Genomic DNA, 14491 nt, shown 5'->3' with positions numbered 1-14491 from the left:
GCATGGGCTCCCCCTCATGGTCTTACATCCAAGTGCCATGGGCTCCCCCATGGTCTTTACCTGTAAAGCCATGGGCTCCCCCACATGGTCTTACATCCAAGCGTCATAGGCTCCCCCATGGTCTTCCCTGCAAGTATCACATATATAACTAGCATGCCACTTAGCATATAGCCAACTAACATTCCACATGTCACTACATCAACTAGTATGCCACATATCATAAAATAGGTCGGCCTTGGTGCCTTAGACCTATTGGTATGGTGAGGAGACTCACCTCTCGTGAATGCTGAACTGACAAGATAAGATCAGATAAATCCCAACGCACAGCTCCAATTCAATTGCATATAATTATCATGTAATTAACTTGTCACGATATCGAAATACCATAAATACCCTCAAGGTCAAGCATGGTCAACCCTGGTCAAAGTCAAGGTCAATCGGTCAAGGTCAACAGTCCATGTTGACCTCAACTCGTCGAGTGCATCCAACAACTCGTCGAGTTCCTTCAGAGTCCATACAACTGAAATCCCGAGTCAACTCGCCGAGTCACCTGAGTAACTCGTGGAGTTCCTTCAATGTCCAGAAGACCGAAAACTCATGTAAACCAAAAACCCTAATCCCTCACCGAAATCACTCATATTCCCGAAAATAGGTAAACCCTACCCGACTCGTCGAGTTGGCTAAGCAACTCGTCGAGTCCCTTCAGCTCTTTTATGTTCAATCCTTTCCAGTGGAATCTAAGGCTCCAAACTTCAGATCCAGCCCCTTCTAGTGTAGTTACCACGTAAAGTTGCCAACTTTACGTGCATGCAAGGCCTTAAGAGGCTAAAACACTCAAAACTAAGGTTTATACCAAGCTTAGGGCATGGATAAAGGCTAAGGTTGGATAAAGTGAGCAACTTTATGTCTATAGAGGTCTAGGGATGTCCAGATCTGAACTCTATTCTCATAACAAGGTCCAATCCAAAAAGTGACACCATCATGCATCAAAGGTTTCCATTTACTTCCATGAAATGAGATCTAAGCAACTAAAGGTCAAGATAGTGACTTGATACCTCAAGATGGTCGCCAATACAGAGTAGATGTCGAATCTACTGCTTCTCTCTTTGCTCCTTCTTCTTCAAGCTCCAAAATCCTTCACAACAACACCAAAACCACTCTCAAAAGCTATCTCTCTCACTCAAGAAGGTGCAAGGCTCGAACTATGGTTTCTTTGGCTGTAAGAATGATGAAATAGGCTGTAAATGAGCCATAAGTTCTTTAAATAGGGTACAAATCCCTGAAAATTAGAGTTTCTCTTTACAGTGTCTACTCGTCGAGTTGGGGCCTTCCAAATCGTTGAGTAGATCCGAAGTCCCGTGTACTCATAAATGATCTCTACTCGACGAGCTGGAGCTCCCCAACTCGTCGAGTCCTAGCACAAAACCCTAAAATTTAGAAAATTAAATGATACCTGGAGCAGGTGTTACATAGCATTTCCTAATCCTCTTTGAGTTCTCACCATGTCGATCTATACACCAAATCAGATGTTTGGTGTGTAGTGACGATAATTAAGATGGGGAAAGCTTTATTTACGATAGTCGTATAAATCTCTTTCTCATTTCAAAAAGTTACATGCCACTTCTAATACCGTAATTAAACGTTTAGAAATCTGAACACATAAAGCTTCCAGATCCGGTCGGCAACAGACCATAGATTTGATCAAACGATAGCATCATAAAGCATCACAAATCATTTAGCACATAAAAACAATTTAGGCATCTTCCTTAAATAAGCTAGTGCTTGTGTCTATTCAGGTATACTACCTAAAATCAAGGTTGCAGAAATCGCTCGACGGTAGCTTGACGATCGACTGGGGTTAAGGGATTAATCGGTTTCGACGGGGATTAATCGGGGACCATTATTCATTAATAAAATTTTAAATATATACTAAGCAAATAACCATAAAAAGGTCATAACTAGTATTTAAACATTTAAGTCATAATCCATCATATTACAAGTCCAAAATAAGTTTAATAATAATAGAAACACACATTTTCATATATTTAAATGTCCATATTCTTTTAATCTTCAAGTTCTTCCACTATTTGAACTCCATCCGACTCATATTCATCTTCTTCAAACATTTGCTCCTCATTGTCAGATTTGAAATCTTCATCAAAAAGTTCTCTCGGTGTTGAACTTTTACGGCGTACTTGATTATTATTAGTCCCACGAGCTTCATCAATTTCTTCCATCACTGATTCGGGGTCAACTTCATCTCCATCATCGTCATCTCCATCTATCATCAATTCTTGAGCTGCGTGAGAATCATTTGCTAAAAGCACTTCCAAAGTCCTATCTTTTTTCTTTTTGTTTTTTTCCATTAGATTAGCATTGAATTGAACATAAACAAGATTGTTCAATCTATTTGTCTCCAATCTATTACGTTTCTTTGTATGTACCTATAAAAGTACACATAACAAAAGGTTAAAAACGTTCTTGATATTTAAAGATTACAACTTTATAACTAACCGCTTCAAACGTGCTCCAATTCCTTTCACAGCCCGATGAACTACTAGTTAAAGAAAGAATCATCATTGCAATCTTTTTCAAATGAGGAAAAAGTCCCCACCATCTTGCTATAATTTTAAAGCAAAAACACATTATTAAATTGATAGATATAAAATTCTATTATTTTATAAATTACTAAAATAAACATAAAGCACATTACCCATATCAAAGTCGGCATTGTTCACCATACAACCTTTAATTGCAAGATCCGCTCCAAATCTATCAACTTTTTCCTTGTATTTTAGCAAATCTATCATCACGATTTGTCTTTGCATCTCAAAATCTCCACAAAGTAATGTATCAAAAAAATTCAAGAACCCCATCCATTATGTCGGGATCGTGTTGGAGTTGGGAATCCTTATAATGATAATAAGGATTCAAAAGATAAGCTGTCAAATGTAATTTTGAATCTAGCCTACCTGAAACATCCCAAAAATACAGTCTAAAAATTTCGTTTTAATTTAATAATAAAAACCATACATAACTTCTTCACATAAAAATCATAAGTCATGTATCCAGTCTCAGATCAAAATAGATCAGAGTATAAACATCCCAGGCTAAACAAATGGTGTGTGCACTGCAATCTTCCTGAGCTCCTCTTTTGAAAACTGAAGTACCTGAAACCAAAACTGAAACTGTAAGCACGAAGCTTAGTGAGCTCCCCAAACTACCACATACCATACAAAGCACATATCACAAATAACATAACTCTGGGACTACTCCCAACTGCATCGGGACGAATCCCGACATCGGCTTACCCGGCATCAGACTCCTGTCTGGCATCGGGCTCACCCCGTCATCCGACCGCATCGGGCATCGGGCTCACCCCGGCATCGTGCTTACCCCGACACATACACATCATAGCATATATCATAAACACATATCGTAATCATTTAATCTGCATCGGGCTTGCCCCAGCATCGGACCGAAGCCCAGAACACATAATCATAACATATAAAACTAGCATACATCGGGCGTGCCCTGCAACATATACTGCATGGCATAATAACTAACATACATCGGGCTTGCCCCGGCATCGGGCTTACCCCAGAACACATAACACATAACACATATACACGCATGAATCATAAAGACATCAAGCATACTTCACTACTTCTCGGGACCGCCCCGGCATCGGACCGAAGTCCGAAAACATGTAAACCGCATCGGGCTAACCCCGGCATACTCTACTACTTAAAAGGGCTGGCATTGTGGCCGTAGACCCGTTACTACTGGAAGGAAACTCACCTCACACTGCTGAAGTCCCGCTGACAGAACAATAGCTGCTCGATGACAGATTCCCGATCTGTCAATATCAAAATAACACCCAATTAATAATTGGGTTCTATCACATATCCATAATTCCATGCTTGGGGTAAAAGACTACTTTAACCTTAACTTAGCTTGACTCGGTCCCAAGGCCCAATCCAAAGGCCCAAAGTTCAACTATGGCTCAAAGCCCAACATATGGCCCAATTTTCCAAATTGGGCCCAAACCTCTACATGGACTTCCCTTAAGGCCCAATTGTTCAGTCCAATCCAACATGTCTCATTCTAAGGGCCCAATATCATACAACCATCTAGGCCCACCTATGGCCCAATTTTCCAAATTGGGCCCAAACCCTCCTATGGGCCTTACCCTAAAGCCCATTAAATTGTTCTAGTCCATTTGCTTGTTCTTGGATGGCCCAACACAAAGCCAACCCAAGTGAAATTAGGGTTTCACATAAAATGATGATTAGGGTTAAGTGTTTCTCACTTAACCTATTAAAGACTTAATCCATTAAGTCCATCTCTCTACTAGATTAATCATATGGTGTAGTTGGGCTTAATACACAATCCAATCCCCAAGGCCCAAAAGTGGGTCAAAATAAGTCCAAGGCCCAAATACTCACAATTAGGGTTTTCTAAACCCTAATTAGGGTTTCCACTCAAACATGGCCCAATAGGCCCAAAATTAATCTTTAAGCCCATTAGGGTTTTGCTAGGTCCATTAGGGTTTTGCTAGTGTGGCACCACCCACTACCACCTCAGGTAGTGGTGGTCAACGGAGACTCACGACGGCGGCCACCACCTTACGGTGGTGGTTTTGTGCTTCTTTTCATTATTCTTTTGTTAATTACAATTACAATACTTAAACCAAAAATAAACACACACATACTAACTAACACACACAGCCACCCTAGTGATGGCCGGCGGTGGTAGATGGTAGCAGCCACCACCTCACGGTGGTGGTGATGGCTTCTTCTCGCGAAATCCAGCCAAGCAACGGTACACACATCACTTCTTTGTCCGGAATATGACACAACCACCCACCTAGTGGCGTATGGCGACGACAACGTCCCGAGATGGCGGCAACAACAGCGTCTGAGGGCGGCAGAAGGCGGCGGTAGCCACCATTTCCAATGGTGGTGGTGGTTCCTGCCCAAAGATTACATAAATAACTTCACACATAATATATATATATATATATATATATATATATAAATATAGCCACCTCCTATGGTGGCTGGTGGCAGCAAAGGGTGACCGAAACAGTGGCAGCCACCACCATGAGGTGGTGGCGATGGGTTTTCCTTGGATTTCCGGCCAGAAATGGGTCATACAACAACACAAACACTGACAGCAAAGCAAAAACTCGAACCTACGCCCACACCGCCACCGGCTAGGCGGCAGTCTTCGCCGGATAGATGAAATAGTGGCCCCACGACCACCGAAGACGGTAACAATGTCTCTGACGTCGATTCCATTAAACACAATGAGAGAGAGGGAAGAAGGTGGGTTATGGGGCGACTTACCAAGCTTTTCTGTGGATTACGACCTACACATGGCGAGCATCACGAGTTTCTTCGGCCCTCGGCGGTTCTTCGTTTACCCCTTGACGTCTCCGGCAGCAGGCGTGTGATGGCGAGGAGCGGCGGCAGCGGGCTTCACTGACCAGAGCACGGAAGAAAAAGAAAAGGGAGGTGGCGGCTGTGGAACCTCATACATGGCGGCTGAATGATAGCTTTAGGGTTTTGATACTCCAAATGAGAGGGAAAATAGGATACGGGGTTAAACCCCTGTCTCATTTCAACTTGTGTCACATTTCCAAAATCAGCCCCTCCTCACAAAATCTTCTTAAACTTAAATCCAATATTTACCCTTTAGCCCCTGCTTCCATAAATTCCTTGCATAATAAGCCCTATTATTTATCAAACAGTCCCTTAGGCTCTAAAACCTGTTCAAATGAAGTCCCATAAATTACCATTTAGTCCCTGCCCTTATAATTATTTATAGAACCAATCCAAAACTTACACGTTTAGCCCCCGACTTCTAATATTGCAACAATTAACTCCTCGAGACCAACTCTTATTATAAAATTATTGATTTTAGGGCTACTATCCATTCATCAACTTTATCTATTTATTCATTTAATAAACGGGGTGTTACAACTCTCCCCCACTTAAATTGGATTTTGTCCTCGAAATCATTTCTTTCCATTCCTTACACGCCAAACCACTCAAATAACATGGCTACAATCCTGTGCACACCCTAGTCTTCCCCAGGGTAACCGTGACCATCCTTCGCATGGCCCTAAATTCTGCAGATGAACGAATTCCTTGCAACAACATCACATCTACTTCGTCTGAAATCTGTTGTCTCGAGATGATCTGAATCCCTGACAGACCACTCATACTAAATCATTATAGATGAACCCTGCGGTGGGTGACTAAGCATTACTCAGCAATCTGTTACGCTTATCATACATGAGATCCTCAAATACCATTACTGCTGGAGACCCGAAACTGTCTGAAACGCTGATCTGCCTGAAACACTGACTGCCTGAAACACTAAACTACCTGAAACACTAAACTGCCTGAAACTGTATGCTGCCACATGGCTGCTTTCCAACATCTACCGAGACCTACCTGGTCTCAATTTTTCGCCAATCATCTGAAATACCGGGTTCCGGCCTGGCTGCGGAGCCAAAGGACTCCCACTTAGTCGCCTCACACGACTTCTGAACGAATTCCTTCTCTAGAACTAGTTGCAACTAGTTATCATGCCACTGTGACTCTAACAACTTTCTGATCTAACTGATTGGTTCCATGCGTCGAGTCCCGACGTCACCAAACCCAAGGCTAAAAGTGATTGCTACATGACCATTGGTAGCCTTATGTCATGAATGACCTTAAGCAGTCCACCGCTTCCTTGCTCTCATAGCTGTAGTTGCGCTTCTACAATCTTATCACTGGCTTAACCAGGTCTAATCCGTCTGGGTAATTCCAAAATCCAATCCGTGGATTTCCATATCCTCATTGCTACACCTGAAATGGTGGGTACTATTGTTCTTTCCGCGTCCTAACAACGCACTCCCGCTATCTACCAACCTAGTGAATGCTACGACTGTTGGATTAATGTCTAAGTCCATAACTATAATTGGTAAGACTTGACCCGACCCGGCATGGTCCATTTGGGTTGCATGGCATCATGCATTTGGATAGACTATAATGAGAGAAATAACACTTAAGGTTGGTTAATATATTATAAGTTCTAATATATTAATAAGGTTATTTAATTAGTATTGATCAAGAATTAATTTGGAATTAATTAAGTGATCAAAAGGAGACTAATTAAATATATGGGTTGATTGTGTAAATCATTCATTCTTATATATGTGGGCTTGTGATCCAAGATTCCTTATGTTGGACTAAGTCTATGGGGTGACCCATGGATACTCCATGGAGGTTAAAATCCATGGAGCATAAGGAATGGGTAAAGTTATGAGTTACATGGTGTAACCCTAATAGCCACCATATAAAAGAAACCCATGGCTCAAGAAATCGTGCACTAATGTGTGAGTGTGAGGGCTAGACGATTTCAAGGAGTGTTCAAGTTTCTCTCAAGTTATTCCAAGTGTATTTGGTGTTGTGTGAACCATTTGAGGTGTCACACTTGGGGCACTAGGCACTCAAGCTTCATGAAGACATTCTACATCAAAGAGGTATGTATTCTATCTTGTTATATTTATTATTTTGTATGCTAGATTAGGATAATACCTTGGATGTTCATAATTGTATGTATAATAGAGAAAACATAGATCCAAGGTATTTAGGGTTGCATGTACACTTAGGAGTGTTAGAATGCGCATAACCCAACAACGACTACACGCACAGACTTACAACACTCTATCACTATCTGGCTGCTAGTGAATGCTACGGCTACACCCGCAGACTTACAACACTCTAACACTATCTGGCTGCTAGTGAATGCTATGGCTACACCCGCAGACTTACAACACTCTAACACTATCTGGCAGCTAGTGAATGCTACGGCTACACCCGCAGACTTACAACACTCTAACACTATCTGGCTGCTAGTGAATGCTACGGCTACACCCGCAGACTTACAACACTTTCCATACTGGATTGAACACGCGCTTGACCCGCACTCAGCTGAACTCATGTCCTGATTGGAATCCCTAACCTGATTCCCTAAGGCTTGCTGGCAAACATTACGGGAACGCGATCTCCTTATTGGCAAGTTTTTTCCAAACTTCCATCTCACACTATCCTCAAACCATACAGCCGCTTGGGCTGTCTTCCTTCCTGAAAAGGATGCGAAACTTATCCCAGTTTCAAAACTGCTCCTACTTTTGAATCCTTGGATGATTCTCCTCCACTTTGATTCAACTAACGCCTTACGGCACACAATACTGGAAGGATTCTCAATCCTTCTTACCATTCTATGCCCAATCTGCTGAAAACCACGTTTACCATTGCTAGTGTTTGAATACTAGTCAGTCCAAAAGATCACACCACCTCCAAGAACCCGAATAAATCTCCGGTAATAACCCGCTAGACCCAGGAAGCTTCGAATCTCAATTGGAGACCTCAGAATCTCCCACTGCATCACGACCTCTATCATGGCCGGAACGACTAGAATACCCTTCTGATTGACAAGGTGCCCAAGAAATTGTACCTCGCGCAACCAGAACTCACATTTGGAGTACCTTGCAAAAGGTCTCTCCATCCTCAGAGTCTCTAGCACCTCCCTCAGGCGCTACTCGTGCTGCTCCTAAGTCCTGGAATAAACCAAGATGATGCTGTACTCTCCCCTTCCCGCCATTGATGCACTGTTTCTGGCCCTGCGGGCCTCTCAAAAGTTGATCTGAAATCTTGGGTTTCCTCCCGAGACCCTTCTATATAAACAACTGATTTGGTTCCCCTTTCCTAATGTGCTCCAAGTCAATATCTCACTCTCATGCTCTAAAAGTCATCTCATTGAGGGTCTCGCACCCCGAGTTACTCACGATCTCCCTGCTATCATTTGGAGTATGTCCTGTTACCTTACCTTCTTCATTTCCTCATCTGCCGCATACTGTGGTACCAATTAAGCTCTTTCCCGAGACTTAACAGTGATCTCTGCCGCAGTCTCAGTCGTCTGGTGGAGATCTAACAACTCTTGCGCCAACTGCTGCGTCTCAATCGCTTGGGCAGACTCTGCCCGGAATCTGGTCAAAAATTCATCCCATGACATATCATCAACCGCTTCATCACTCAACTCACTACCAACCTCTTCTTGTCAATATCGTGCTCTGTCCCTCAGGAGATAGAAAATAAGTCGGATATTGTCTCCTTTCGAGACAATGTCTAGTACTAATAGTGTTGGCGACGTCTGCCAAACATCTGCTGCTAACAATGGGGTCCCTAACCCCCATGACAATCTGAAGCTTCACAAACTCTGAATTCCCGAAAGATCAACGTACGGGTCCTTATCATGACTGCAATCTCAGTGCAGAATGCTTTCGGCCTCTCATCACAAATCTCTATAATGCTCTCCTTGATCATACTGAGAATCACAGGAGTCTGGTCAATGATACCGCGCGTAATCTCTGATGGAATGAACTCCCTAATCTGATCATCGAGCTGCCCGGCTACAGAGTCCGAGCCTGATCCCTCGTCGACACCAGAACTACCATCTGGTCTACCACGTAGTGTCACTATACTTGGTAATATACCATCACTAATATCATAATACTCATCAAAACTCGAGGGATCTCACACACTACAAGTTCCCTGGTCTCATCTCAGCCTTCCTTGATTCGAGTACAGATCCTCTGCTTTCCGTAGTATGGGCCCCTACTACCTTCCACATCTATCCGTACTTTCCTCAAGAACTGCCTCGACTCCACCAAGTCCCTTCTACTACTACTGCTGATCTCATGCTAATCTCATCCTAGGCTTCCCCTAGGGTAATCACCAGCCCACTCTCCGCCATCAGCTGCATAATAAGTCCCTGCTTTCTTCCCCTAACTATCTCGCGAATACTATTACATATTACTCAGACTAGATAATTCTTCGAATGAGAGATCCTACCCTACAACGGTTGGACTCAAACAAGAGCTGCGAAATAGAGCTAGACCTAACCTTCTGAAATTATTTAGTCCTTGCAATATGTAACTTAACATATTCGTTTACCAGTTAGTGAAAGACAACTAGAACTCCTAAAATCACAAAGCAAGCAGCATTCGGGCATTGAGTACACATAATCAAGCATATACTACTCTGGCTATCATACTGACTAATCTGTACTAGCATGCAACTCGTAAAGCTGATACACATATAACAGGCACATAAGGCATCCTTCCTAGATCCTTAGTCCTAATCTAGCATGTTGTTCTCATAAAACTGATAAACATAACATATCATAAACTTGTATGGGTAATTTGGGAGTACTTACTCGAGCTCGGTTGATTGCATGCACAACACCCTTTTCTCTTTTCAAAGTTCTTGTCTTTCTAAAAATTCTTTTCGCTTTTTCTAAAACACTTTTCTTTCCTCAAAATCCTTCTTACAAAAATTGATTTTCCTTTTGCAAATTTTTATTCCAATTCCTTAGTTTGAGTTCAGACACACCCGGAAGTGTGCTCGAATCCCTCAAACCAAGGCTCTGATACCAACTTGAAACATCCCAAAAATACAGTCTAAAAATTTCGTTTTAATTTAATAATAAAAACCATAAATAACTTCTTCACATAAAAATCATAAGTCATGTATCCAGTGTCATATCAAAATATGTCAGAGTATAACATCCCAGGCTAAACAAATGGTGTGTGCACTGCAATCTTCCCGAGCTCCTCTTTTGAAAACTGAAGTACCTGAAACCAAAACTGAAACTGTAAGCACGAAGCTTAGTGAGCCCCCCCAAACTACCACATACCATACAAAGAACATATCACAAATAACATAACTCTGGGACTACTCCCAACTGCATCGAGATGAATCCCGGCATTGGCTTACCCGACATCGGACTCCTGTCCGGCATCGGGCTCACCCCGGCATCCGACCGCATCGGGCATCGGGCTGACCCCGGCATCGGGCTGACCCCGGCACATACACATCATTACATATATCATAAACACATATCATAATCATTTAATCTGCATCAGGCTTGCCCCGCCATCGGACCGAAGCCCGGAACACATAATCATAACATATAAAACTAGCATACATCGGGCGTCCCCTGGAACATATACTGCATGGCATAATAACTAACATATACACGCATGAATCACAAAGACATCAAGCATACTTTACTACTTCTCGGGACCGCCCCGGCATCGGACCGAAGTCCGGAAACATGTAAATTGCATCGGGCTAACCCCGACATCGGGCTCACCCCGGCATACTCTACTACTTAAACGGGTCGGCATTGTGGCCGTACACCCGTTACTACTGGAAGGAAACTCACCTCACACTGCTGAAGTCTCGCTGACAGAACCATAGGTGCTCGATGACAGATTCCCGATCTGTCAATATCAAAATAACACCCAATTAATAATTGGGTTCTATCACATATCCATAATTCCATGCTTGGGGTAAAAGACTACTTTAACCTTAACTTAGCTTGACTCAGTCCCAAGGCCCAATCCAAAGGCCCAAAGTCCAACTATGGCTCAAAGCCCAACATATGGCCCAATTTTCCAAATTGGGCCCAAACCTCTACATGGACTTCCCTTAAGGCCCAATTGTTCAGTCCAATCCAACATGTCTCATTCTAAGGGCCCAATATCATACAACCATCTAGGCCCAACTATGGCCCAATTTTCCAAATTGGACCCAAACCCTCCTATGGGCCTTACCCTAAAGCCCATTAAATTGTTCTAGTCCATTTGCTTGTTCTTGGATGGCCCAAGACAAAGCCCAAGTGAAATTAGGGTTTCACATAAAATGATGATTAGGGTTAATTGTTTCGCACTTAACCCATTAAGGACTTAATCCATTAAGTCCATCTCTCTACTAGATAAATCATATGGTGTAGTTGGGCTTAATACACAATCCAATCCCCAAGGCCCAAAAGTGGGTCCAAATAAGTCCAAGGCCCAAGTACTCACAATTAGGGTTTTCTAAACCCTAATTAGGGTTTCCACTCAAACATGGCCCAATAGGCCCAAAATTAATCTTTAAGCCCATTAGGGTTTTGCTAGGTCCATTAGGGTTTTGCTAGTGTGGCACCACCCACTACCACCTCGGGTAGTGATGGTCAACGGAGACTCACGGCGGCGGCCACCACCTTACGGTGATGGTTTTGTGCTTCTTTTCATTATTCTTTTGTTAATTACAATTACAATACTTAAACCAAAAATAAACACACACATACTAACTAACACACACACACAGCCGCCCTAGTGATGGCCGGCGGTGGTAGATGGTAGCAGCCACCACCTTACGGTGGTGGTGATGGCTTCTTCTCGGAAATCCGACCAAGCAACGGTACACACAACACTTCTTTGTCCGGAATATGAACCAACCACCCACCTAGTGGCGTATAGCGACGACAGCGTCCCGAGATGGCGGCAACAGCAGCGGCTGAGGGCGGAAGAAGGCGGCGGTAGCCACTTTTTTCAATGGTGGTGGTGGTTCCTCCCCAAAGATTGCATAAATAACTTCACACATAATATATATATATATATATATATATATATATATATATATATATATATATATATACACAGCCACCTCCTACGGTGGCTGGTGGCGGCAAAGGGTGACAGAAACAGTGGCAGCCATCACCATGAGGTGGTGGTGGTGGGTTTTCCTAGGATTTCCGGCCAGAAATAGGTCATACAACAACACAAACACTGACAGCAAAGCAAAAACTCGAACCTTCGCCCACACCGCCACCGGCTAGGCGGAAGTCTTCCTCGGATAGATGAAATAGTGGCCCCACGACCACCAAAGACGGTAACGACGTCTCCGACGTCGATTCCACTGAACACAACGAGAGAGGGGGAAGAAGGTGGGTTATGGGGCGACTTACCAAGCGTTTCTGTGGCTTACGACCTACACATGGCGAGCATCATGAGTTTCTCCGGCCCTCGGCGGTTCTTTGTTTACCCCTTGACGTCTCCGGCAGAAGGCGTGTGATGGCGAGGAGCGGCGGCAGCGGGCTTCACTGACCGGAGCACGGACGGAAAAGAAAAGGGAGGTGGCGGCTGTGGAACCTCATACATGGCGGCTGGATGATAGCTTTAGGGTTCCGATTCTCCAAATGAGAGGGAAAATGGGATACGGGGTTAAACCTGTGTCTCATTTCAACTTGTGTCACATTTCCAAAATCAGCCCCTCCTCACAAAATCCTCTTCAACTTAAATCCAATATTTACCCTTTAGCCCCTGCTTCCATAAATTCCTTGCATAATAATCCCTATTAATTATCAAACAGTCCCTTAGGCTCTAAAACCTCTTCAAATGAAGTCCCATAAATTACCATTTAGTCCCTGCCCTTATAATTATTTACAGAACCAATCCAAAACTTACACGTTTAGCCCCCGACTTCTAATATTGTAACAATTAACTCCTCGAGACCAACTCTTATTATAAAATTATTGATTTTAGGGCTACTATCCATTCATCAACTTTATCTATTTATTCATTTAATAAACGGGGTGTTACACTACCTTTCATCTTGTGGTTTATGATATCTATAATAGGCTTGTAAGCTTTCTCGTTACCACCCAAAGCTTTCATAATTTTTTCTTTTGCTACTTTAAGCTCCCCGTAAACAAAACCCATTGAGGGCTTCCAATCCGCGTCAACCATTCGAAGGACTTTCACCAAACGGGAAAACACTTTTAAACATTGTGTAAAACCGGCCCAAAATTAAAGACTTGTCACTATTCCATATGAGGCTTTTCCTTTAGGTGTTCCAGAAAATTTGCATTCCTCCCACTCGTTACTAGAGAACATATTTTTTAGTTGCTCCTTCTTTTCGGATAAATTTTGTAATGTTAAAAAGGCGGAAGCAAATCTCGTGACTCCCAGTCGGATAATTTCCCTTTTCTTGGTGTGGTTTCTCATCATAGCCAAAGTTTTGTGGTGAGCATATATGAAGATGATTAATTTCTTTACTTGATCTAAGACTTCCTTAAACCTTGGAAGTCCCCCGATACCTTGAAAAAAAAAGATTATATAACAAATTAACGAATTATAGTATAAAATAAGACATGTAAAAAAAATAGTAAATAATGTAATAAAAAATACAAATACCTTCGAGCATAAGGTTAATTGTGTGTGTCGCACATGATGTTTAAAAAATAGTTGGTCTTTACTCTTGTAGTAACTTTGCAGCTCCCATGTTATTCGTGGCATTATCGGTCACAATTTGAACAACATGATCGGGACCAACTTGTTGAATGCAAGATTCCACATAATCATATATGTATTGGCTTGTATGTGATTCATTGGAACATTATTTTGAAGATATAAAAACGGTACCCATTATTGAAGGAGTTGGCAGTTTATAGTGATGCCTCTGGAGTTGGGTTAGGTTGTGTTCTGACCCAAAGGGATAAAGTGATAGCATATGCATCGAGGCAATTGAAAGAGCATGAAAAGAACTACCCCACTCATGATCTGGAGTTGGCAGCGGTAGTATTCGCCTTAAAGATATAA

Source organism: Lactuca virosa, chromosome 9, assembly GCF_052849685.1.
Source record: "Lactuca virosa cultivar CGN04683 chromosome 9, Lactuca_virosa_CGN04683_v6, whole genome shotgun sequence".
In the NCBI taxonomy this organism is placed as follows: Eukaryota; Viridiplantae; Streptophyta; class Magnoliopsida; order Asterales; family Asteraceae; genus Lactuca; species Lactuca virosa.
This window is presented reverse-complemented; position numbering follows the sequence as displayed.